This window comes from Ictidomys tridecemlineatus, chromosome 6, assembly GCF_052094955.1.
Source record: "Ictidomys tridecemlineatus isolate mIctTri1 chromosome 6, mIctTri1.hap1, whole genome shotgun sequence".
Taxonomy (NCBI): Eukaryota; Metazoa; Chordata; class Mammalia; order Rodentia; family Sciuridae; genus Ictidomys; species Ictidomys tridecemlineatus.
In genome coordinates, this window is record NC_135482.1 from 182,408,060 (window position 1) to 182,430,646 (window position 22,587).

General features: G+C 34.4%; 1 protein-coding gene and 1 pseudogene across 4 annotated transcripts in view; one reads left to right on the plus strand and one right to left on the minus strand.

Moving 5' to 3' along the window:
- Positions 1-22,587, plus strand: part of Gpc5 (glypican 5) — a 1,280,165-nt gene that overhangs the window by 165,437 nt on the left and 1,092,141 nt on the right. The window lies entirely within an intron of this gene.
- Positions 2,769-3,264, minus strand: LOC144378436 (large ribosomal subunit protein mL50 pseudogene; annotated as a pseudogene).

Sequence of the window (22,587 nt, forward strand, 5' to 3'; positions counted from 1 at the left end):
ATTGTGTTAAAAATAAGTGCTAAGAGTCACTCTTATTATCATATTTTACTCATCTTTTTAAAATGCCTAGCAATTTAAAACTCTCCTAGGAAATATTGGTCCATATTCTTATAATTCTTATTCTTATAATTCTCCTTGCAGAAATGGTATTATACAATTTTACTTGTTTTTCTCATTCTGCTATCAGTTTTCTCTTTATAGTTACTAAAAATCTAAATACTCTTAACATTTGCATGTTCAGGATACTCGAGTCTCTTCCTAACTTTATAAAGTTTCTGTTCATTTTCCTCTTATTATGCACCAGACTTAGTAATTGATTATCATAATTGTTATCTTTGAGCATTTGGACACAGAGCAGCCTTAAGCAAACATCATCATGAATTGAGTCATAATTGATTCATATTGAGTCTGGTTTTTCATTGAAATTATTAAACAAAAAAGTGTGTACTTTAAAAATTCAATAGTATAATTAAGTGGAAATAAAAATAAATAAAAATATTGAATGCAGTTATTATAGGAACAATTCACTTTTATAAAGTAGTAATATTAATATACAGAAAGAACAAAAGAAAATTCACCTCATTAATTTTTAATTACATAACCCTCCATTTTAGGGTAGAATATAGAGCAATGATATGTGTTTTTTCATGAAAACATTTTATAAATTGAACAAAGTATTTAAACATATATTTAAATATATTAAGACTCTCCTGCATTTAAATCTGTTGATGTGATTTGTTGAAACCAAAACTGTCTTGGGGAGCTGTGTTTGTGGCTCTGTGGTAGAGTGTTTGCCTAGCATATGTGAGGCACTGGGTTTGATTCTCAGCACTGCATATAAATAAATGAACAAAATAAAGGCCCATTAATTTCTAAAAAAATTTTAAAAAAGTCTTGGGAGTTTTCTAATTAGTGGAAATATGGCAAAAATTTACATGGAAAAATAAGCATACACAGTATACATAGTAAGACCTCAGTGAATGTGTTTTCCTTTTAAAATTTTCTTTTCTATTATAAAAGTAACTACTTGATCTAGCTAAATATATGAAAATGTTAATTAGCTTGATTGTGACAATCATTTCACAATGTGTATCAAAACATCCTATGCATTATAAATATGTACAATTTTTGTAAATTATACTTCAATAAAACTGGGAGGAAACATTATAATAATATTAACAAACAGGAACCCCAGTTATTGCCAAGCATGGTGGCACTCACTTGTAATCCCAGCAGTTTAGGAGGCTGAGGCAGGAGGATCTCAAGTTTGAGGCTAGCCTCAGCAAGCAACTTAGTGAGGCCCTAAGCAACTTAGCAGGGCCCTGTCTCAAAATAAAAAAAAATAAAAAGTGCTGGGGATGTTGCTCAGTGGTTAAACATTCCTGGATTCAATTCCTGGTACACCCCCCCCCAAAAAAAGAAGAACCCAATTATTTATAAATAATGAATAATTATTCTCTAGTAGCTGTTACACTGGGGCATAACTATAGACTTTCACATTTTTGCATCCATTATCCATTTCAGTGTAATGGCATTGATTTAATGTCTGATTTTAATCTTATAGGAAGATGTATATTCCTTTGTCTTTTCTTTTTAAATTATTTTCAGGGAACTCATTAGAAAATACATAGTCAATACATAAAAGAAATTGGTTTATTGTCTTCATCTTAACCTATAATAATTAAGGTATACATTTGTTAGTACATGTTGAGTTATGCTTGCCTAGAATAATTTCTTATCTCTAGAATATGTTCAAGACACTGGGTTAGGTCATGTATACATGTAAATGAACAGGATCATGAAGCCTCTATTCTTTTTTTATTTTTTACTTTTAGTTCTAGATGGACACAATACCTTTATTTTATTTATTTATGTGATGCTAAGGATTGAAACCAGTGTTCTACACGTGTTAAAGCAAGTGCTCTACCTCTAAGCCACAACCCCAGCCCTAAGCCTCTATTCTTTTTTTTTTAATTTATTTTTTATATATATATGAGAGTGGAATGTATCAAAATTCTTATTACACATATAAAGCAAAATTTTTCATATATCTAGTTGTATACACAGTATATTCACACCGATTTGTGTCTTCATACCTGTACTTTGGATAATAATGATCATCACCTGCCACCATCATTAATAATCCTATGTCCCCTCCCCTTCCCTTCCAACCCCTCTGCCCTGTCTAGAATTCATCTATTCCTCTCATGCTCCTGCTCCCTATCCCACTATGAATCAGCCTCCTTATTTTTTTATGAAATCTACTTTAATTCCAAAAAAGATTGATCCAGAATGCACTGTATATTTTGTTTCTACTCATGCAGTGAAAGAGTGAAAGTAACAACTTTCTATATGTAATAAAAGTTTCCTTACTTATGTATTCTACATATGATCATTACAGCATAGATTTAAGAGTCCTAATAGAATTAGAACATCTTCTTGCAACTATTGCTTTATGCCTGAGAAGGGTAAAGACCACATCTGAACTTGTAATGACCTCCTATCTTAAACTCATTAGGTGTCCTCTGAAGAAACCGTCCATAAATTCTTAATGACTTGATTCCATTTAAAAAAAGAGAGAGAGAATGGTTTCAGAAAATGTGAAAATAGAAAATCCTGCTATTTCTTTGTCAATTCATGATATAAGGGGAAAAAAGAGATATTGCATTCCTTTATGGAAAAAATAGATTTGGAGCAGTGTTCTGATAGGTAAAGTATCAAAAAGTCTAAAACAGCCCCCTTCATCAGGACAACAAAAATGACTTCCATGTGTTTATCTTCTGAACTGCTCAGTAACTCCAAGTGATTTTCAAATTGGGAGTTAAGTTCATCAAATTTAGATCTATCTTGAACAGGGACATTATGGAAATCAAGAATATCTCTGACCCTGCACATCTGATAAAGCCTGGAGTTAGGCACTGCATGGCCCAAGTCATCAGCCAAATGTGCCAAGAGATTAAACTTCATATGACAATCTTCCAGGGAGATATCCTGCCAATTACTAGGAAGGGATGAACCAAAAACTTCTTTCATATGAGATTCCAAACGACTCTGAAGATCTTCAGGAGGTATGTATGCTCGGCTTCGTAAGGGAGGACACACCAGAATAGGCTCTTTTTTTTTTTTTTTAACCTCTTCTATGGTCTCAGTCTCCACTGGTTCTTTTTCTTTTCTGGGTTGAGACCAAAATTTTCTGTGTGTCGTTCCTAAGACTATCCACGTCAAGCCTCTTCTAGCAATGCTGGACACACACAACATCGCCATTTTCACGAAGTGCTGGTGACCTAAATGCCTCAGCCTCCTTATATTAAAGAAAATATTCGGCATTTGGTTTTTTGGGGTTGCCTAAGCCTCTATTCTTAATTTTTTGTTGTTGTTGTTATTGTTAGGCTATCTTCCAGATTTATTTTTTAAATTCTTTGAGAACAAATGAGTATTTAGTGGATGGTTTGACAGATTATTTTTAAAGTAAACAATCATACAACAACTTTCTTAGAAATATTGAGTTAACAATATCTGGTACAGTTGGGTACCAAAAATAGATGACTCTTTGATCTACTGATTGTATGAAGAAAATATTGACTAATGACTAATGACTAATGAAGAGAATATTACTAATGCCCAATCTTGGCCTGTTTTTTGCAAGTGGATGTTTAAAATATCTTATATTACTAGACGTAAATTTGCAGATTAACTAATGGAGAGGAATGGAAGGTAAAGGTCATTAATGAGGTAGGTGAACAGCAAATACATTGTCTTCTCTTCACTGTCCAGGTACAATAATGTGTTGGAATGTTGCCTCCAGTGCCTCCTTTACCTTTTTCGTCAAGGTTTATCTGTAGGAGAATGACACACATGTAATCACAATACTTCTGCATAATGCGGGATTTTCTATATTCGTTCTGGAAATATTTATACATCCAAACTCTTCTAGCTTCTGTAAGCACTTATTTCAGATAAATTGGAGTCCATTTGTATGAATGTGGTGTACTTAGTTCATTTACTAAGTAGTTGTTTTAGATAAAAGTAAATCATTACCCTTATTGAAATCAAAAGTAGCAATCTTTAAAGTGTCTTGACTTGCATTTTTCTATCTTGGCAAGATAATAAACAATTAACTCAGTGATTAGAGTGCAGGAGATAATTTGTAATGATGGATGTAATAATGGAATTTAATTAACTTCAAATAAATATTTTAGTGAGAATTCATTTGCACATCAAGATATTTATTTATATTATAATAGCTTCTTTGTTTGTCTTTAACCACTGCACAAAAATCATGCAGCAAAGATATTATCAATTTAAAAGGCCATGATCCAAAAAGTCATAGCTTTTTAGTGTTTGTAGCGTTTCTATCATGATCAGTATTCAGACCACAAAAAGACTGTCAGTCTGATGTGATTCATGATATTGTTTTCTAGTTCTTAAACACATTGCTCAGATTCTTTCAGATAGGGTTGTGTGTAATGGATGATTTTGTATGAGATTGGGTATTTCTTGATTGATCTAAGGTCATCATTTATAAAGCATACTTTAAGAAACCTCCTTTTATAATTATTAAAAGAAATAATCTTTTTCTTCCTCTATTATTTGAATTAAAATAGTCAAAAGTATATTAACATATAGGATTAGAATGTGAATCATAGGGGCATCCTTCAACTCACATTTGTTTGACTCCACCAAGTTACAAGGGGGTAAGGATTCTCTCTTTGAAAAGTAACCACTATGATACAAATTTAGAAACATTTGGGCATGACTGCAGTAGTGGGCTGGTAATGAAAAAGAAGGTTTCTGAGAATTTATTACAAGGGTAATAACATCAAGCAGAGGAGTTGACTTGGCTGTCTATTTTGGTTTCTAGAGGGCCATCTTAGTTCAGGACAGAGTTAGATCATTGTTGTTTGAACCCAGCTCTCATCCAGACCACCTGGCAGGGAAGATAGGCTACATGTGAAATTCTCAAGACTTCTCTCCATAAATGAAATGTCCTGATTCAAGCAGTTTGCAGCAGGGCTTCTGTAAGAGCAATGAGTTGCTTCAGTCGTAAGCAGTGGCAGCCTGGCCAGCTCTCTGAGAGAGGGGAGGGCATTGGCTAGTGGTTCTAAAGTGCCCATTGTTGTTTCAGTTATTAATACTCAAGGAACATCAAAATACAGTTCAGAAGTGGTGGCAAAAGTGGTTCTTGTCCCATTCCAAATAGTATGAAATTCCCACTGGGATATGCAGTGATAATATGGCTGAAGACACACCTTTTTTTTTTTTTTAAAAAAAAGGTTATTGTATTTTTTATACCTTTATTTTATTTTTTATTTTTATGTGATGCTAAGCATTGAACCCAGTACCTCACACATGCTAGGCAGGCATTCTACCACTGAGCTACAACCATAGCCCTTGAAGAGATATCTTTGAATGTCACTACAACCAGAATGATGCAGGTACTATTTATTTCTAAGTTTACTGAAATTTGTACATAAAAGTTAATATGATCTAATTCACGAACATGGGCTAGCTAGATGTGTGTTTTTGCTTTTGATGTGAAAATCTGAAACTATTTTTACAGTGAAATTTGAGATCAGCTAAAAGATTGTTCTATTTTATGTGCTTCTTCTTAAGGAAGAAAATCAACCATCTAGCTATTATGGAAGATGGATTAATGTGGATTCATTTATAAAGCTTTCTTTTGTATTTATATATTAACACTGAATGATGCCCCAACAATGGACACTTTAATATTTATGTATTATTGCATATTTCTGCATAAGAAATCACCACAAAATTAACAGTTGAAATTAACACTTTTGTCATCTCAAGAATTTGTATGTCAGAAGTCCAGGCATGGCCTGAATGGGTCTCTTGTCCAGGGTTTCTCAAAGCTGCAATCTAGGTGTTGGCTGGAGACTCAGAGAGGGGAGAAGCCACTTTCAACCTCACTCAGATTGTTGACAACATGTAGTTTCTGTGATTATAGGACAAAAGTCCCAAACTGTTAGTGGAGATTACCTTCAGATCCTGCTGTTCTTGCAGGTTTTCCATCCTTCTTTGCCACCTGTGCTTTCTCAGCGTGGCCACAAACCTCTGAAGCCTGCTGAGTCTTTAGAATTAATATCCTAGTAAGAGTCTTTAGAGTGATTCTTTACTTTTGCCATATCTTTATTAGAAGCAAGTCAGAGATTCTGTGTACACTCTAGGAAAGGGGATTATATGAGTGTGTGGCTACTAGGAAGCACGATTCATGGGGGCCACCCTCAAATCTGGTCACCATAATTGTTTTATGGTTTATATAGCACATATTTATTTTAACAAACTCAATATTTTCCTGAACATGTATTATGCTAAATATGGGTTGAAATAATGATCTGAAGTTTAGGAAAGTTCTTTATAACATTTCCATTTAAAAGTATTTATTATAATTATTTTTATTTTTCTCTGTTCTGACCATCTAAAATCTCTTCCTAGGCTCCCCTGATTGTGCTATGTTTAGTTATAAACATGTATCATGTAATGTTAACTACTAAACTTCCTGGGCTTTGTTAATATATTCTATAATTATATCTGGGTTAAATGGTTTGACTATATGTTACAAATTCCTTCAAACTCCTTTATTTTAGTGAGTTAAACCTTTGAAGAAAATACTTGAAATAACAAGCAAGCAGTAAATAAAGGGTTCTAGGTGACCATGTCAGTAATAATGTATTCAGTCCTGAAAATCACAGGATCTCCTCAAGATCTGGGCACATTTTGGCTCTGAGAGTCATATTCTTCTGTGTCTGGGTGGGATGCTGGCTAAAACCATAGTTCATAAATCCTAAAGTACTTATCAGATTTTGGAATTTGAAGGAATTATTTTTTCCTCAAACAAGTTGGGTGATTTACCCTTGCCACATACAATTTTCACAGGCTGGGGTAAGAGCTCCCACTTGTCTTATGTGCTTTACCTGCCAGAGGGGAAAATGGATGGCAAAATAAAAGAGAACTGTTCCCCCGTCCCCTGCAGCCAGCAAAACTCATTCAGAGGGTTCAGATTATAATACCAGGTCATAAAACAATCCTTTGGATTGACGAATACATGAAATAATAAACACTTTTTTTTGTTCTGTATATGGATCTAAGCAAAGGGTTTTAAAAGAAGGTAGCCTAAGCACATAAACAAGGGTTCCATTTCCTGGCCTACTACAAGATGTAATCCTTACCTAATTCAAGTGTTGTTTAGTATTCATGGCCAGATTTTTAGAAAGTTTTTCCCCAAAGAAAAGCACATGGAGAAAATCTACAGTTCACATTTCCTAATATCTGTATCCTAAACATGAAAAGGAATGGGCCTTTTATTCATTTTCAGATAGAGGAAATAGGGAAAAGAGAGTAGAGATGGAAATAATATTTAATATTGCTTTAGAATTTTTTTTCTGAGTTTCTCAGTAATGACAATTTTGAGATACTTCTGAAGAATATTTTTTAGTTCCACAATTGTTATTCTCAAATAATGTATTTATTTTAATGATTTTACTATGGGAAATTTTCATATTTTAATATTATTAAGCAAATTTACTTTATATGACTGCTTAAATGATTTTTCTCCTAAGGAAGTGATAAGTCCAAACACTGTTCTCAAGTGACGTGTTTGAGGTATATGGGAATAAGGTGGTTAGGTGTAATAACTTCAGGGAGTTCATTGATTATTCAGTAATCGTTTGTGTAACATCCATTATGTTCTACAAGTGCTAGGGCTGAAATACAATAGTGAGCTGGTTCCTGCCAGTAGAGAACAGGAAAGAAGAGAATTTGTCCTCATTTTCCTAGGGGAAAAATGCTTGTATGGTATTTTTAATCTTTACAAAATTTGATTTGATTTTAGGCTATGCTGCAATGCTTAGTTGCTTACATGTACAAGTTGTGGCAGAACCACACACTTACTTTTTCCTGAGAGTGCCTTGTGACTGCAGCTGCATCAGTGAGATATGTTATAGAGAGACTAGTCCTGATTTCAAAAAGAGTACAAATATGTACAAAGCAGCTTGTACTATCTTAAATGCCTGCAGTTATCTAGGGCTGCTCAAGGGGCTTAGAGTGCTAAACCAAGAAAAAAAGGTTAGAATAGAACAGATAAGAAGTGAAAGAAAACAAGTATTTGCTAATTTGTATCATATTTAGTTTTTCTCAGTAAGATTTAGAAAATTCCAAATTGAGATGATCTGAGCTGGTTTCAGTGGCATGTGGTGTTAATGATTGAGCATCTATCTTGTGTTTGCTTTCCTCTTTGAGTATAGATGTGGAAGCTGGCAGTTAAATTTAAATTTGTTTATTTAGGATTTGTGTCCAAGAAAAGATTTTATCTGGGGTGATTTAATCAGACTATTAATAAAAAGTCAAATTCAATGTGACAACTTTGCAGGTGTGTGTCATCCAGGTATAAAATTTAGATGTGACCAGCAAATCATGAGGGAGCTGGTGATAGTGTCTTTGTCAAGGAAGGAAGATCAGTCTTTCAGGCATATTAAATGAGGTAAATATTTTGTTAGAAACTCTTTCTACCACTAAGATGCCAGTTCACAGAGCCAGGTCTCTGAAATTAACAGGCCGTGTAATTCTGTATCTGACGAGATCCAAATGCTGTATTAGGTTCCAGTGGCTAAAGCTTCAGAGCCAGGATTGGCAGGAGAATTTTAACATGAACAATTAGCTTCTTTGTATAGTACTTTGGAGTAAATGGATACAAAGAACAAACAGGAGAAAACTATAAAATATGCAGGGATACTATGAGAGGCAGAAATCAAAAACTTGATTTGGCAACAAACTTGGTTTATCCCAAGGATTTTTTGTTTTATATTCTATGTTATTATATTTATCATATTATAAAGTTTATTAAATTATAAACTAAGGCATATTAGATATATATGTGTTATATCTATATATTTTATGCATAATATATAAATAAAGCATTGTATTAGATCAGTCTATTGCTAGTCTTTTCATGTTTTTAATATCATTGACAATAGTTATAGCTGCTTTGTAGTGATCATTATTATGATGTTGACTCTTTTCATAATCATGTCACCTGCATTATGTCAAAACAGCTTATGAAAGTATTCTTATAACTTTTTTCAGATAAACAGTAAGGCTCAAGGAGTTTTAGTAGGTGGCATGAGGTCATCATTGTAACCAGATAAAAGAACTCAGTCTCAGTCTTACTAAGTCCTAGTGCTTTCTTCTTTAATGGACAATGCCACTTTCAGATAATGATTTCTGACTAAGTTCATTAGATTTATTTTTTTATCAAACATTTCTACCTACTCTGTGGGATATACTTTAGGCAAAGTTAACTTATATTCAAGATTAAAGTAAATCTGCACTCCATAAACCAGATCACCTTAATTTGGCATATTTCCTTCTGAACCTTATCTTCCATGAAGTTCACCCATCTTATAGTTTCATTTACCTATAAATGAAATGACTATATGATGAGTCTAATATATATGTCTTCAAGACTTATTTCCAAAGCCCCAGGCAGATATTATATCATTTGGAATCCAGAGAGGTAAACAGAAACTATATTAAATATTTAAAAAGAGGACATTTATGTAGAAAATCTACAAGTTTGGAAGTCTGGAAGAGCAAAAAATGAGAAGATGGTTACCCTAGAAATGAATAAATTTACCCAGTAGCTGTACTTGTTGTTTTCTTTCCGTTGCAAGTGAAGTAAACTCAGCCTAAATTCCCTTAAGCATAAAGGGACCATACTGGGTCATAGAGCTGAGAAGGAATCAATTTGGTTTTGCTCACTGGAATCAAAGGCCAAGGAAAAGAGTTGAGACATAGGCAGTACAGCAAGATATATCTGTCCATTCTCTCCCTTTCTGTCTTCTTCCACTATTTTCTTCTTCCTCTCCTTTCCTTCCCCTTTTCTCCCCAACAATTGAATGCCTTTCCAAATTTCAGAGAGGATAAAGCCAAATTCTCATATTCTTGGTAGAAAAACAAATATTATATTTAATTGCTACTTTATTAAGATATATCCATATCTTAATCCACTGTGAAGATTTTCCTCACAGGAACAATTTATGTTGTCAAAGGAATAGTCTTCCATAGATTGGTTGGGCATGGGTCAAATACCAATTCTTGAGATATGGAGGTAGAATTGTGGAAGTGGAATTTCCAAACTGAAGGGATGTTTATCAGGCAAAACCATCATATAGTCATATGCCCACACAATATTATTGTTGTTGGTGGTTTTATTTATGGGAAAGATAAGGGATTTTTGGAATACTATAAATAAATAAATAGATAAAATATCTCAATCCTGGTTTGATATTATACTGACAGTTGAGCTAAAATAAATATGCCTATATTCTTCCATGTCTTCTGTGCTCACCTTTTTTTTTTTATCTTCACATTGAATTCTAGAGTTCCACATATTCTTCAAGCAGAATTTGTATTTTTAAGGCCATTGTCTGAAAGAAACTGATATGTTACCCAGACTTGCTAGCTTTGCATTTTCATATAAAACAATCTTCCTTCTTCAAAATAATGCATCTGTAAAAATAATTTATTGGATAGAAGCTATACCTTATTTTTATTTCAGCATGTAGAATCTTTTAATAATATTATGGGAAGAGGTTTGTTTTAAAAATTTCTTCAGAGCCACCTTGTTTAGTAGAATACCATGCAATGAATCAATCCTGTAGGATGACTCCAAACACCCTACCAGTTTCTGTTAAGACTTTTAGAACGTTTAGAAGATTTTGCATAAACCTCACTACCAGAGTTTGAGTCAAATTAGGTATCATTTGCATAAGACATCAGACAAAGAAAATTCATTACTCACTGATATACAGTGAGAATAAACAGAAACAGAAGCCTAAGGATACATGGAGAGCCTGCCCTTCAAATACTGGAAAGCTGTGCATGGTGGATGAAGTCTTGTCTATGCATGTTCTTCTTTGCACCATAGTTCAGGGACCCCAAAAGCATTCCATTCTGGGTGTGAAACCCCAGGGCATCTGTTACCTCATGGCTGAAGCATTGCAGGGCATCCTGTTCTAGGAGGGATATGAGTGAAATCCAGACTGTTCCACACTGTTCCTTTTTGTCCTAGGATGTTTATTCTCAGTATATCCTGACTTAGAAGAGATGGAGTGCTGAAGGCCATTCAAAGACCTATCCTTTTGCACCCCTTTTTGTACATTCATTTATCCACTCAGTTACTCAGCAACTATTTGTTGATTACTCTCAATGTACCTTGGGTGGTGTCAGCTGAGTCTTTACTATCAACTACACAATGGTTACTTATAAGGGCACTAGTTAGCATAAACATCACAGATTTTTATTTTTTGCTCAGCACTTAATGACCGTTGATACTTCTTAATTGTGTCAGATCAGTAGGAAGATAGATTATAATGTGATTATAAAATGTTTACACATCTCTGAGTCCAATTGTTTTCCAGGGGATGTATTGGTGATTGAACCAAGAAGTGTTTTACCACTGAGCTACATACCCAATCCCTTTTATTTATTTACTTTTAAAGCACAAACTTACTAAGTTGAAGAGATTCTTGCTAAATTTTTAAGGCTGACCTCAAACTGGTGATCCTCATGCCTCACCTCACAGGCATGTACCACCATGGCTGGCCTGAGTTTAAATTTTATTTTTATATACCACAAATATAAATGCCAGCAAATGTCTTTGATTCTGGAAAAGAGTAAGAAAAAAGATTTGCTCCTGTTTAGTTATTTATTTGACTTTTTTTTTTTTGGTACCATGGGTGCTTAATCATTGAGCAACGTCCCCATCCCATTTTTTATCTTTTATTTTGAGACAGGGTCTCACTAAATTGCGGTGGCTGGCTTTGCACTTGTGATCTTCCTGCCTCAGCCTCCTGAGCTGCTAGAATTACAGGCATGAGCCACCGTGCCCCACAGTTCATTTGACACTTAACATACCATGCTTTATTTCTATATATTTTTCTTTCAGACATCACAAACTTTAGCCATATTCCTTAAATGTCAGGTTCATTTTATCCTTATAACTCATTTTGAGCCAAGTGGTGAACACAAATGTAAGCCATCAAGAAGAAGACATCATCTTCTTTAAATGAGACAGGGCTGTTATGGCCATGTCAACACCCCGTCAGGAGCTCATCAGTGAGTATGGCTCTGAGTCATAAATTACTGTCTCCTGGTGGCTTTCATCTTTTAAATCACCTTGCTATAAGTTTAGCTTTACTCTTTTGTTGACTTCATTTAATTTTTCAGGGAATGTATTAATTTGTGTGAATGAAAAACAAAACCTGCTATCATAAAGTAGTGTTTTAATGTGGGGATAAATACAAATAATGCTAAATTTCCAAATTAAAATAATAATGACACTTTAATTCTTTCTATTTCTGTCCATTAGTCCAAAAAGTGGAGAGGGGTTGTTAGGTTACGTGTCGTCTTCTAGTGGAGAGTTTTACATTTGGAACTGTAAAGATTTGCTTAAATGTTGAGTAATCTAAGATTTTGCCTCAAGTTGAAGGGTAGATTTTATAAACAGGATGGGGTCTTAATTCTATCCTAGAGCAAATGAGGTTTTAAAACTGACAATGATGATAAGGTTTCTTTCTTTCTTTTTTATCAGCTTGTCTGATAGAAATTACAAGGGAGTCTGGATCTCACTGGGTGGTTATGAAAAATTTGTCAGATTAGTTAGAATGTTCAGTAATATAATGACATTAGTTAACTAAATTGCTTCCTTAATGAGGGCATATGACATTGGGTTTTTAAATAATAGCCTAAAGATTTTAGAGATATGTAGATTAGGAGATTCAACAAATGCAAACCAGTAAAAGAATATAAAAATTCTTTGCTAAGCAATTATGAAACATCTTTGTTGTATGAATTTCTTATAACGATTTTCTGAGCAGTCAAGGCTATTAGGCAAAAATGACAACAGTGTTCATTGTCCAAGGTCATGATTTAAAATGATAAATATAGAATTGTGAACCCTGCTTTTCTCTCAGACTTTAAGTCCCTACATTGGATTCACTTATTTCCCATCAAACCCAGGCTGACTTCATATTATGGATCTAGTTTTGTCCCCAGTTGGAACAATTTTAAGAACCTTCAGCCATTATGTTCAGCAGAAACTCAGTCTACTACTGGCTGTCTTTGGTCCTGAAATCTAATCAAGATTTGTCATCATTTTCTAGGACTAAGCTCCCAGTTAATGTTCCAGTTTCAGTTCTCAGGTACCTGTATAATTGCAATATGCCTAAATCCAGAGTTTGGTTCCTTACCAGTTCTCCTAATTCCTCAAGAACTGTGATCCTGTCACAAGAATCCCTGAAGTTCATCTGACTTCAATCCTTATTTTTATTCCCTGACAATCCTGACACTCTGGCCAGGTCATCTGCTTACTGTTTTCTGCCGGCTCCTCTGATGTACCTTTTTCCTGCCTGATGAGATGCACACCTGCACACTGATGGGCCTTTGTGCTGCTGACTCCCTGACTCATTACCTGTCAGGACTTCTTTGCATGGTCTGCAGCTGCATCCACTCTGATCACTTCTTCCATGTCAGTGGTCTCTGTGTTCTTACCTGTATCTGGAGAGGCATGTTCAAATCATCTGAGCTTTCATAGAGACAACAGTAGCTTACTAATGTTATTTAGTCATTTACTTGTATTCATTTCCAACTTGGGAAACACTATTTAATAAAATGTTGGGAAATACTAAACGAGACTAAACGGCAGGGACATCTTATTTCCTAAGTGGTTAAAAAATTTCCCCAGATAACCGTGATAATATGAATAGTACTTTTATATGGTCCTTGTATGTTTTCACTTCATTGTCAATTTATTCACATCCATCCTTCCATCCTTTCTTGTGCTCACAGATCCATCCATCTATTCACATATCCCTCCATATCTACAACTTAAATCTTTCTAGACGTTCTTTTATTAACTACATATTTATTGATTGATCCACCATGATTCATAATGAGGCATTGGGAATATACAAACAGTATGAATGATGCTTTTGGTTTTCATGGGATATTTTATTTTACTTAATTTTTGTTGTACGGATTGAACCCAAGGTTATATTCCCAGCCCTTTTGTTTTTTGATACAGGGTCTTGCTAAGTTTTTTAGGGTTTACAAAGTTGATGAGGCTGGATTTGCTTCAGCTTCCTGAGTCACTGGGATTACAGGCATGTGCTACTAGCTCTCACAGGGTATTTTAATTAAGATAAAGATGTAGCTTAACCAAGATAGATACATACTTCTCTATTTAAGTCGTTCCAGAAATTCAGGTTCTTTCCCTCTTTTTACCATCTCATATATTTATTCATGTAACAGGAAATAGTCCATATATCCACATACTAACCAGGGGAAGGAAGAAAGTGTATGCTTTCACTCTTTAGTCCAAAATTTGAATTGATAATTGCACAATTTTTTTTCTTTTTATTTTTTTGTTATTGGGGATTGAACTCAGGGACACTGGATGACTGAGCCACATCGCCAGCCCTATTTTGTATTTTTATTTAGAGATAGGGTCTCACCAAATTGCTTAGCACTTTGCTTTTGCTGAGGCTACCTTTGAACTTGTAATCCTCCTGCCCCAGCGTCCCAAACTGCTGGGATTATAGGTGTGTGCCACCACACCCGGCAATAGTTGCACAAATTTCTTTAGTTCTTATGTTTTTGGCCAGAAAAAAAAAATCACATCTTGCCTAGTTTCAGAAAAGACTCAAAATAAAGTCTTTACTTTGTATGACCCTATGACTAGCTAAGAAATCTAGGGGGGAAAAAGGAGAAGCAGATACTGAAAAACGAACAGAAATTTCTCACACACAGAGCCAGTGTTCTTGGAGTTATAGGCAGGTGAAGTCACAATTTCCATAAATTTCAGAGAGGTCACAGTGGTAGAGTGTCATGGGAGTTCATAGGACTGTCTCATGGCCAGGATTTCTACTGCAAAGTCCTTTCTGAAGGTTTTTTTTTATTACCAGAATTAGCACTCAGCATTCCCCATGTCAAATACTCTTTTTGTTTTACTTAATATATTTATTTCCCCAGAGTAACTCACAAAGTTTTGAGAAAAAGATAGATGATTAATTCATCCTAACATTTCCATTGCTAGTCACTTTTTAACACCTTCATCCCTTGTTATGGTTTGGATATGAGGGTCCACTAAAATCTTGCAGGAATATTGGGAGGCAAAATGATTAGATTGTGAAAGCTGTAATCTAATCAGTCCATCCTACTTTGAATGGACTGGGTTGTAACTGTAGACATGGTGGGAGGAGGTGGATCATTGGATCATGTCATTGAAAGGATTCATCCTCCCTGGGGGTCCTTCCCCCTTCTCTTTTTGCTGCTTCCTTCTACCGTATGGTGAACGGCATCTTTCTGCCAGGAATTTCTCCTGAGATGTACTGCCTCACCTTGGATCCAGAGCAATGGAGTTGGCCCTCTATTGACTGAGACTTCTGATACCTTGAGCCAAAATAAACCTTTCCTCCTCTGTTGATTTTGTCAGTATTATTGTCACAGTGACAAAGAAGCTGACCAGAACAACTTTGTTATTTACATTACTAGAATAATTTCTAGTATCTTAATTGGTGGATTTTCAAGGTATTTTTAGATTGAACTGGTTAATGTGCCGTTAGGTTTATTATTAACATTTGAAGCTTAGAAAAATTAATTGAGATATTACTAAAAACAATCCAATAATTATATTGACAGTGGCAAAAAAATAGGAGTTTAAAAGAAAAAACAAACAAACAAACAAAAACAAACACTGGTCTCCTGAATAGAAGAATCTTGTAGCAAGGAGCCTTACATGGTCTCATAGAGTAGATATAACCTCAGGCAAACAATTTCCTCTGTATGACTGCTAATTTCTTATTCTTGATTCATTATGGAGCTGGACAATATTTCCATTGAATTGGCTTCAGTTTTAAAAACCAAAACTGTTATGAAGTAATTAAATATAACTGTCTTCAAACTAAACAGATCAAAGCTTGGTAAAATGAGTATAGAAATAGTATCTATTAGGCTTAGAAACCTTGGAAATAAGAGTGCCCTCCAGTGTTTTCTACAAAGTTATCTCTGGGGTTGATAAACTATGGGAAAGCTTCAGGCAGCCTGGGAGTAAAAATAACACCACTAAATACAGATTATCTCATTAAGGGTAATTCAATTTCAGTCCAACTATATCTACCTGGTTATTTTGCTGTCTTATGTTCATTAAGGATTTTTATGACTTGTAATTTTTCATGCTGAATGTGTTTATCTCTGCCCATTTCTCTGATTTCAGTGTCATTTTTAAACATATAAACTAAAAATTTTGTTAATCCATGGATATAAAATTGTTCTTAAGGCACTGAAAACAACAGATTCTTCTAAGTGACATTTTATAAATTGCTATGTGAATTTAAAGAACTAGTATTATGATAGGTTTAATTTTGGCAACTTTAGGTCATTTTTCTGTATATTATGTACTATTTATGGTTTTTTAAAAAGGAACTCAAAATTTGATCAAGAGGTGAGTAATAATATCCATTCAATTGTCACATTAGGAGCCTTTATATTGATTCTGATGCTACTATCTTTGCATAAAACCTTTTATTAGGGGATTTGAGTTTTCCACTTAAAATGGAATTATAATTTAATTTTACAAGAGTTTTTATTTAAAAAAGTACAGTCATGTCAGAACAATTGTTTAGATATTTTAGTGTTATACAATTGGCTGGTTATTGATCTTTTTATCAAACAATTATTAAACACCAATTGTCAATTAAATATCATCATTCATTTTTTAGGGTACTCATAATTGTGTTAAGGAACAAAGTAGTTAAAGCAAATTATAATATATTGAAATTATTGACTCAGTGTGCTATACATAAGAGTGAAGAGGAAGGAGCAATTTCCTGGCTCATCCTTCCTTTCCTTCCTTCTCCAGTAAATTTATTTGAATGTTCCTTCATAGATGCTGGGGACAAAGAAGTGAGCAAAACTGGAATGTTGTCAGCATGGAGCTTACATTCTAGTAGTGCAGCTTACACTGTAGATCAGCAGTCTGAAAATTGCTTCTGTAAATGGCAAGTTAGTAAATATTTTAGGCTTTACAAGCCATTTAATCTCTGTTGGAACTACTCTACTCTTTCAGTGAGAAAACTATGGATAATACATAAACACATGATCACAGCTGGTATTATTTTATTATAAAACTACAGTTATACACTGAATTTTGAATTTCATAAATTTCCTATGTCACAAAATCTTTATTCTCCTCCTCCTCCTGTTCTTATTCTCCCTCTTCCACCTCCTCCTTTCTCCAACCATTTAGGAAAATAAAACTCATTCATAGCTCAAAGGCTATACAAAAACTGGTAGGCTCGATTTGGCTCACAGGCTATTGTTTGTCAAGCCCTGTTCTAGAGGTTCAGATTAATGGATGTATTAACTGACATTATCTGGGTGAATCAAAACCAGTTAACATATTTAAAGAATTTAGAATGTAGTCCATGTAACTATAATATAAAGCAGAGAAATTATCCATTCTGCAAGAGAGACACAAATAGAAGGTTTTGGGCCAGGGATAGTCCTGAACATTAATGCCTAAGTAAGTAAAGGTCACATCAGATCTTCTGGAATTTCACTTTCTCCCTTCAATGCCCAGGCTTTTACTCACATGGAATTTTTGTATATAAATTATTCTGGCGGTATCTCAGGATATCTGGAGGTATCTGAGTTCAGCTGAACCAAGTTCCTGTCATCAAATTGCGGAATCCATTCAGGCATTATCACTATTTATCTTTACCTATTTTTGTGAACACAGTCTAGTGTATGATTTTCTCAAATGAGGGCTGCAAAATTAGAATGAGTGTAGTAATCCAGATGTTTCTGAAAATAAGCTATTGGGCCTTCAGACTAGTTGCAAGACATTGTCTGTGCATTTTAATGACATGCTTTTAATCAGCTCACAATATTACTGTGCTTCACTGTTGAAGTTTTGAAGTTATTGGTGCCTAGAGGCCAAGCCTAACTGTAATGAAGCTGTTGACACTGCACATCATCAGGGCTTTGTCAGCCTTAGTTTTCTATTTTAAAAAACAGGAATGATACTCATACCTAACTTATAGAGATGTTGCATTAAATGAAATAATTATCTTAATCTTACAAAACACATAACAAAGTATTTTGCATATAGAAAAATTAATTGTTACAACCATTACTGAGAATATGGGAAATCAGATAAAATTCAGTACTTTTCTCCTAGCACAGTTTTGGCAGCTGTTTTTAATAGTGAACAAATATTAGAAAGAGGAAAGAATTAACTTACTTCAGAAAAAAATCTTGATTTAAAATCCTAGGAATATTTCAGATAATACAAGAGGAAATTAAAAATGAGTGATATCATTTTGAAAGAACAAAATCAATTGTTAAACATTTCAAAAAGTTTAATTTAGGAAAGGTTAATTACCTTTACTATGTCAACTGCATTTTAAATGAAGGATTTATAATTCTTTTGAAGCCATGCCCAAGACATATTCATTTGTTAATTTAATGTTGTGTATGGTGTGGACGCCCAAATTTGATAGGAACAGTATGAACAACTATAATACATCTTGACTTGAAGTCTCACCAAGGCCACTGTTGATTTCAGTTGCTAAAATTAGAGTATGCTCTTTTCAACTCTCAGAATTTGCCTTGGTTTGACACAAGTAAGAGGTTTTATATTTTCTTTTCATTTCTGGGAAGAATTCTAATTGGTTCCATGGCTCTTAGTCGAGTATCATTTTGTTTCTCAACAAATGATTTAGACTTTTGAGGAATCATAGTATAATTTAACTGTAGAACAGTGTAGGACTTGACAAACACACACAGCAGACTGGAGATATTGATGTTCTGATCTTTATACGATTGTGTGAAACGCTAATGATTTGTCCTTACAGGTTTTGTGCTTTGGAGGTTTTCTTCAACAGAGAAAAGACAAGGTGATTCCTAGACATTTTCATTTCTAGTTTGCTTTTTACTCAGTGTTTTTGTACATGTACATGAACATAAAAACATATTTTTTAACTAAATATTTAGAGCACATGGAATTTATTTATTTATTTAAATTGTACTGATTCATACATGGCCATTAATTCTTCTATCAATCCTTGAGTGAATTATTTCTCCTGCCCTCAATTTTCTTTTCAGTGAGATAAAACTAATATCTGGAAAGGGATTAATAGGAAGTTGAGAAAAGATATATATTAAATGGCTGATTTTATGCCTTAATTACCACCTGATTTCTTCCCTTCCTTGTCCTATAATGCTGCTTTGACACTCTTTTCTAAATCATGCTTTAACTACCACTAGGTCTCACCTGTGATTTCTAAAATCACTATGTAATTTATTTATACTTTTGATCACATGCAGAAAAATATACTAGATGTAATGGTACTGATTCAGAGAGTTTCAGTTTGTAAATTATGAAGAACTAAAGATAGGTTGCAAAGAAAACAAAAGGAGACAGAAGCAAGATGCAGAGACAACAATGGCTTATTGGCAAAATGGCTGCTTGCCTGAGCTGCTGGCTCTATTGGTATCAATAGATTATACATTCTGTCACAATATAAAATGTTTTACTTATGATTAGACATTTGTTCTGGCCAAGCATGCATTGGTTATCTCAAGAGTACCTAGGAAAGACTGCAAAATATTCCAACCATGGGAAACATGTTGCCTGTTACCCCTGGGAGTTTGCTCACTCCAACCATGGGAAACATGTTGCCTGTTACCCCTGGGAGTTTGCTCACCTTAGGAACGCTGCCTTGTACATTTCCATGGTCAGAACTTCTACACTAGGTTTTAACATAAACTAAATAATTTGATTATGAAGTCAACATGAATCTGTAGGCTGTTATTGTGTTTATGGTTGAATATGAAAATGTAGCTGTCATGTCTTCCAATAAGTGAATTTTGATCAAATGACAATCAACCTCTAATTATTTTCTCTTTGACCACCCATGAAGATTTGGCTACTATTTCTTATTGCCAATATCATGAGGAGACCCTTCCCTTCTGCCTCTTTCTCTAGTGAATTTTTAGATTGAATAGTCTGCATTGACATCTCTACCACATATCTGGCTACTTATAATTCTTCTCTCCCCCGAAAATATCCACCTTTATTACTATGAAGTCTTTGACTATGCTAACTTCTAAGCCCTTGTAGACTTTTCCTCACCTTCAAAGTCTTTGTGAGTGAGCCTGTTTTGTCACTTCATGTTTAGAATTATTTGCAGGTCATGTTGATGGAATTGTTCAAGAGGTTTGAAATGGTCTCACATAAGCATCACTATGGTGTATATCTATTGGTCTGCAAAATCTTATTTGCTTTGGGGCTTTTACTATATTAGGTTCCAAAATGGTCAGCTGAGTTGCCAGAGGGTAGATAATATATGTTTGAAATTTTTTAATAATAAAATTTTATAGTGGAAATTTCTGAGCAATCTCCAGGCCACTATCAGGTCTGGTATTAAAGGATTCATGCAACAGAGATGTCCACAGCTAAGAGATCTGTGTCTACTGTTATTCTGTGTAATATGTGAGGAAGAAGCTCATATATGTCTGTTTAATTCCATCATATCTCACTAGCTTACTGGTTGGTAATATGGATTTGAAAACAAACAACTTAGTTTGTCTGATAGGAAGTTTTTAAAGACTGGATATATTTTTATACTTTCTTTTAAAAGATAGAAATCAACATCATACTGAAAATAGATAACTGTTGTTTTGCATGCTTCATGCCCATGTCCCTTTCATCTAAGAGCAACACACTCATTTTCCATTTGCGTGTACCATCCTTATGGTTTAAATGAAGTTAACCTGGACACTAGATGATGTGGGCAGGTGATGAAGCTTGGCCCAACTTGTGCTTATTTCATTCAGCAACAGGGAGGCCCATTAGAACTAAGGAGAGAAATCCCAGGCTTCTTTTCAAGAATTATTAGAGCAACAAATCTCTCTTTTGATGGCTGTGTCTGCTAGAGTGGAATGCAAGCCTATAGTTGCCATCAGCAGGAGACAGCCTGCTTGAGAATATTTAACTACTTAAATATTTTGTGTAACATTCATTCATCCTACTGTACAGTTGTGCCATAATTTGTCATTCTTTCATTGTTTACTATTTTATTTTCAATGAGCAGTAATATATATATCAGCATTTGGTGCATTTGTAAGATATAGAAATGGCATTGCTAATTCAAAGTGTGTAAATGCTTTTTAGGTCTTTTATATATTAGGCCATATATTGAATATGTTGTTTATTGCAAGAATATTGTAGGTTAGGTTTTGATTTTGTCCCAGTTTATAATATTCACAAACTGTTATGAAAAAGTTTAAATATGGATTGATCAAATGAATAATTTTCATAGAAATTTAAGAAACAAGAATCATTTCTGATCTGGGGTTAAAACTAAATCAAGAAAACTAATGAATTGCACAATAGAACATAGGCTGTGGAATCTTCAAACAGCTGCATCTGGCAGGATATGCTTTTGTGTTTTTAAACAGAGCTCAGAGAATTATACAACTTGAGCATGTGTAGTTGGGATATCTATTTGTGATGCCAAGATGGAGTCAGTGAAGGGGAGCTTACTGGCATGTCTGGCTCCTCCCCTTTGGTTTCTATATCTCTTACCCCATAAGGATGGAGAGAGGTTAGCCGTATTCTCCATGTCATACATAATTGCCCTTCCCATGTGGTCCCAACTTCCAGTTACACACTGTGGCCCTAGGAGTGGTACTCCCCTGCTGGTCTTCTGTATTCCATTACCATGTCAGTATGTTGAGCTAGCCCTCAAGGAAGTCTTCCTGCCTTATCTCCTTTCTGCAGCCCAATCTCTCCTTCTCCAATGCCTATAGCTCTTGCCTCTCTGAAGTACTCTCTTGTATCACATCCTCACCTCCCAAAGGGCTCCCTTGCAAAGCCAAATCACATTTTTTTTCTAGTTGAATAGGTAATGTTAATTATACTTACATAAATACAAAATTTGTATTAGACACTTTCTAATTCAAAAAATAGATGTTATAGAGGAAAACATGTCACCGTTGAAAGAAAAAAAATGGATTCTCAACACAGTTGTTCCACACACTTTCTCTGAGACTCTGTGAAATTACTTACCACTTCTTAAGTCTTTGTCAACTTTTACTACTAAGGACACCAACCAGCAACATAGAATCTTCCAAGCAGCCAAAAAGAAAGAAAAAAAAAAGTGTTTTTTTTTTTTTCAAATGTTAAAGGGTGACCCACAAGACAACAGCCCTGTGCTTCCCAGTCTTCCAAGAATGGCTGTTGTTTCCATGCTCTGAGGAGAAAGAAAGGAGTGATCAGTGCGAGCAGATATGTAGACTGTTGAGAACAATCAGAACCTCTTACAGCGACAGCTCCTAACCAAGAGATATGCTGTAGTAGTAGACTCACTCTTTATTTCTCTATTTTTATCTCTGGCTGTCACTCTACACAAAGCTTTTAAGTAAAATAAGGTCAAGTACAACAAAACAAACAAAAAGACATTTTTGACATTAAAAGAAAAAAGGTAAATTTGAATCAAAAGTATG